Genomic DNA, 6,142 nt, shown 5'->3' with positions numbered 1-6,142 from the left:
CAAAAAGAAACTTTTCCCGCGCCGCTTGCAGAAAGCTGTTAAGGAAAAACTACGTATCGTACAATGACGTTCAGCTGTTTCTGCGATTCGCAATTCCAAGATGGTCACATTTATTGCAAATAATTGATAAAATACGATATATATTTGATTCCCTGTATTAAAAATCAAACTTCAATTACGAGTGTTTAAATAAAAAAGGTGTAAAAATTTCATATTACATTTAATTAGACATTAAAATATTTAATCTTTAATAAATCATACCTATATATTTAAATAGAAATAACAGAGATTTTCTTGCAAATCTAGAATTTCCTGTCTATGTGACACACGCGCATAGATTATTTATTCAGTTCACGATCTAATTCGAGGTAAATTAATAATTGATTTAACAGCTGATCTCACGATATAAATAATTTTTGTGATTTTTTAATGATACACATATCTCGATAAAAGCGTGCTGTAATATTCTAACATATTCTAGCACATATCCAAAATTACTGAGACTGCGCTGCAGTTGATTCGTATCGGTACAGATTTAAGTTCAACGTGCATGATATATGCGGACACGAAATTATTTGATTTAGTGAACGCGCGTCAATGCGAGCAAATGTATTTGATTCGACGTTGATAAAATCATTCCTCTTGCCTGCCGTTTATTTTGTCGAGTCAAATACATATGATATATATATATAGTTCGATCATATGCTTTCTCACAAGGAGTGACAGTATATGATCGAGAGAAAAGTATTTAAAAATTCTTAAAATATATACGTACAAATCTGACAATTTAATAAGTACCATTAAAATGTATCCTGCAATATTAATATAAAGTTAAGCTTTGATTTGACAATTTTGCTTTATATTTTGCTACAAATGTATATAATGATAAATTGCTTTAATCAATTTATACATACAAAATTCGCGAAATAATAATCGTCAGACTTAATTATCCAGCTTCTGTCTATTTCAAAGTCTCTCTCCTTTCAGATGAGCACTTACATATATATAAATCATATGAATCGTATTATAAAAACAACTAGTTTCACGTTAACGAAAATACAATATACGCAATATCTTGTGATGGAAGTTTATGAATATACATATTGTTTAGAATATAGAATTTTCCTCGGTATTTCCGCGGATATAACAATGGAAAATCGTTGAGTTGCGGACGCCGTGAGCCGCGCAACTCGGCGAAGTTGGAAGGGAGGATAATTCGAAAGATTAACGAGCTATTTCCAGGCAAAAACTCGAACGACCATTCGTCAACCATAAATTCCGCGTGCCTACAAAAATAAAAATGCGCTCGCCCTTCCCCCCTACGGTGCTCGCCGGGATTGTGTGCAGCTTATCGGCCGGATATTTATTGTAAAATACCTACGTTTTCCCTCCGTCTCTCCGACGCCATACCCGACTACGGTCAGGCGAGCGGATTGCGGCCATTTTTCCTGCAAATTAAATAAACGGAGGCCGCCGAAGGGTAACGTCGGCGCTTCGTGGAGCCCCGGTAAAGTCCGTTATTTTCAGAGCCGGCGAATTTCTAACCGCGCGGATTTTCTGTGGCAGAGAGCCTCTCTCTCTCTCTCTCTCTCTTCTTTCTTTCTTTCTCTCTGTCTCTTTCGTAACCGAGTTAAGCTTTATACGGCTACGTGGACAACTAGCGCGTTTGAAATTTTCGCCACCATATCGCGCGCGTCCTCCATTATTGATAAGTATCGAATAACATGACTTCTCCATTACAAAATCGGCTCCGGAATAACGAAGCGGCCGCCGGGACCGAATTTCCGCGTAGTATCGCACTCGGCTCTCGGCTTTCCGACTGATGCACAATTCATGAAGACGATCCAACCGATCTCGGAGCGTTGTCTCATTTTTCCAAATACTCCTCGAAAATCCCAACCGTACCCTTGATGCCGCGCGCGACGATGGTAAAGCTTTTCTCTCTGGCTTCTGCTTTTTTCCGCGTATCATTCTCTCTCGTCTCGCCCTTTCTCCCTCTCGCCGTACTTCGAGTACCGTACGAAGGTATCGCGTAACGCGTTCCTGTCGTAATTCGAGCACCGAGGATCGAATGATGGCGTTGGATAGCCCGTCGTCGAGAAGAGGCTGTGACTGGTAACCGGGCACGTCGGTGTTAAAGTCCCCGTTTCCGGGGCAAGTTTCCGCCACGGAAACAGCCCGAAACGCGTCCACGAGCGCTGTCTCATTGTATCAGGTTCGTCGGCGTCTGGATGGTGCATCGCGCGGGAGGATGGGGACAGAGCAGAAGAGGAAACGGCGCACAGTAGGGTGTTGCACCGGGTGTAGGTGGAAGGAGGGGGTGGCTTACGGTCGGCCAACAAAGGCCGTCGATCGTCGACGTCGGCTCATCCTCTCGGCGATCGACGTGAATGCCCGCGAAATTTATTGTTTCGCCGCGGCTTAGCACGCTCTCGCACCCACACGATCCCTTCCCTCACTTTACTATCTTCTCTCTCTCTCTTCTCCGGGCGACCCTGACCGCGGCTCCCGGACGCCATATACTACGTCGCGGGGGACAAAAGAATAAATCCTGATTAATCTCCCGCTCGCGCTTCGAAAGCCGTCGAGGGTGTGCTCGCGCGCGTGCGCGCGCGTGCTCTCGCTTCATCGTTACCGCCGGAATTGCGCTTCACTCGGCGGCAACGAGTTCTACGTGTCCTTGCGCGGCTGAAAAATTAATGAGCGCCCGGCCGCTTGGATTTAGTGGCCGGCGACTGCGGTATTTCGTAAAAATAATTTCGTAACGTTGGCGCGCGACGTTGTGCCACCGCTAAATGACATTTCGCAGAAACGCGGACGTTACGTAATAGTTTTCCCTCTCTAACGTTTGTATGAGAACCGGATTAAAAATTTTAATACGCCGCCAACGTGGAATTTTATTTCTGATGTTTCTCGGAAAAAGTTATTTTTAATTTTTATCACGAAGCTTATTCGCGTTCCAAGACTGATGTTTTAAAAATTCTCAAAAAGAGAACGTTCTCCAATTTTCCTAACGAGCTTATATTGTAGAATTCTACATCTACATGTTTTGCGAATCTTACCCTTGTGTAGTCCCGTGTATTTATCCTTGAGAACGGTGAATTCATAAATCTTGCCGAATTCCTCGAAGATAGGACGAAGAACGTCCTCTTCGAGATGACGCGGTATCTGTCCGACAAAAAGCTTGATAGCGCCTTCACCCTGGCTGGATGATGGCGACGTCGAGACGGGTATCAGCATTTCTTTACCCAAATAAGATGAGATTTCACCAAGTTTCACTGTCCCTTCCCTCACCGAAATTTGCCTTTCAATGCACGCACACAACCCCTGTCACTCTTTTCACCTTCAACGACGGACACTGGTCACCACGTGGCCTTGAGCGATGATGGACCTCGCTGATTACTTATCGTCACGCGCATAAATTACGGACTCAGCGAGTACTTCACATATGAAGAAGACAGAGGGAGAGGACATCGGCCGTCACGGAGATACTTGTTAACTTTCGTCTTCGAAGATACGGAGGGTTGTCGTGAAACGGAAGCGTAATTCGCCGAAAACGGCGGTCACGAAGCGAGGAGTTAACGGAAGGTCGGTCGAGCGGTCTGGTTTTAATCAGGAGCTCGATAAAAAATACATGATAGCGTAATCTTCGTAGGAACGGAAAACAGAGCGAGGCGCGTACGGACGGAAAACGGTAAAAGAACGAAAGCGAGACAGAACGACCGTACGAAGAGAATGAAAAGCGAATAACGCGACGAGCGGACAGGAAAGTATTCAACAAAGAAGAAAAAAGAAAGAAATGGAGAAGGGGAGAAAATGTAAATGGAAGAAAGTTTAATGTAATAGCGCGCACATGCAACAATTAATGAATTTTGCAACGCGAAACACAATTAGATATTGTCAACAGCTGTCGAAGATATACTCGACTTAAAATTGTAACAGTGTAAATAATTGTTTCACAATATTATCCACATAGAATAAAAAATACTACAATTGAATAATCGATGCCGCTACGCACGTTTATTGTTTCCTAAGTCATTACTAATGGTTTATTTTACTGTAAATTATTTCATTAATATTATTCCGTCAAGAAGTGCACCTATTACGCACATTGACATCTACGCGTTTGCTCACAGCTGATCGGAGTTTACGGTAGATGATTTCATGTATGCGCATGTGCACGAGCACCAGTTGCACAAGGCTGCGCAAGAAATCTTTCGATGAAAACGGTGTCAATATCACTAGATTTACATATATCACTTACGATGGTAATTAAATGTTTCTTCGTATTTAAGATGTTTTAGTATTTTTAACACGTCGCGAAAGTTTTTAAAAATGTCTAATAAAATGAAGATTAATGATCACTATCACAAACACACTGACAACGATATTTTTACAACACAAACATCTCTACGTGTTCATTTAAATGCACCGGTAAAGTATTCTGCTATCCTCCACCATGAAATTTAGCGTAATCAGCCGAAAACACAGTGATTTTATCTTAAATAAACTTTAGAATTCAAGAACGATGTTGTAGAGCAACTGCCACGTACATAGCTGCGAAGACCGAAATCGACTCGAGCGCTTCCTCTTTAATTCTTAATTTCGTATACGTAGCTGCTCTAGTTGTTCCCGAGACCCAGTTTATCACGTTGAATATCTCTGTTCGGGCGACAGATGCGCAGATTACTTCCGCCGCGTAATCGGTCGCTTTACCTAGATATCCTAAACTAAAACGATCACAAGTACAGCACGTTCACGATCACGAGAGAACAACAGAACTACGACACGCTGCACGAGACACGAGACAACACTGATGGTTGAACGACCCTCGGCCCGATCGGCACCGCACACCCTGACGCCACCGTCCACGGGGAAATTACATATACACACGCATACGCGCGCACACAGACGTACATTTTACCCCTCTTGTCCTACGAATCGCCCCTGCTACGACGTTACCCCATCTCGATGCATGAGGGGGCGCATTTCCCCCTGTGCCAAGACCTTGCCGGGCGAAGCGAGGGCGTCTTTGCTCCCTCTTATTAGCCTACCTACCATCCCTCGTAGCATGTGCACCATCCATTTTCACGGACCGCCCTTAATCTCTGATGCCCCATTCACCCGGATTCGCATCGAAATTGGATTCTGGCAGCACGGATCTTCGAATCATGCCAAGCCGGCGATTATCGAGCATGATAGTATTAGAACGAAAGATGGAAGACATCTATAAAAAGATAATAGTTGTACGATCTAATAATATAATTTAAAGAATCGAGAAGAAAAATTAAAGTTGCAATCTAAATAATTCCTTTTTTTTTGTTTAAAGTAAAGTACGAAACTTTTAAATCAGATAGCTTTAAGAGAAGTGTCAACTGCGACATAACATAATTTTATGAAAAGGCCATAAACCCGCTAGCTTTTTAATGCGATTATATCGTACGTCACAGATTAATGAAGGGAAAGAAAAATACGGTGATATATTAACTCGTAGTACCGCATGTGCTGATCAATTAAATATGAAAGTTAATCACGTTCGCATGACCTGATCTTTCATTCCTCCTCGCGTTCGATAAAAATATATCACAGCAATCGGCGTTACGCCGCTTTTATGGGCGCCGCTTTTGCTATAGCAGCGCTGAAAAGGGTACCTGGCATAATGGTCCCCCGTCTTTGCAGGGGTTGGCGAGCTGAGTCATCGCCTCGTGCGATACTCAATCGCATCGTAGTATGCCGACCCTCTCTGGTAAGCACGTCGCATACTTGGGCGAGTGCGTGCAAACGTGCACGCCTCTTTAATGGTAAGTCGCGCGCGTGTGTGTGTGTAGATTTCGACTCTCCATCTCTGCACGCGAGTGCCTTACACACGGAAACGAGATTCGCGACTCTATTCGCCGTATACAATAAAATTGGCGCTTTCGAAAACATTGTAGTAACGTTGCGCGAAACGCGACGGTCTATTTATCTGGGTATCTTCCCTTTCTTTCTATATCTCTCTCCTTCCCTCCGAATATCGCGTTGCGTGTGAGCACGTGTGACAAGCTTTTTCGTTTTATTTCCTACGTTACAATATTCAGCCTCGTTGAAACGACAACTACCAGCCCAACCAGGTTGATATCTATAAATGCGAATATCCGCGATG

The sequence above is a fragment of the Nylanderia fulva genome, unplaced genomic scaffold (assembly GCF_048542155.1).
Source record: "Nylanderia fulva isolate GAGA-0341 unplaced genomic scaffold, ASM4854215v1 Scaffold3, whole genome shotgun sequence".
NCBI classification, from domain to species: Eukaryota; Metazoa; Arthropoda; class Insecta; order Hymenoptera; family Formicidae; genus Nylanderia; species Nylanderia fulva.
This window is presented reverse-complemented; position numbering follows the sequence as displayed.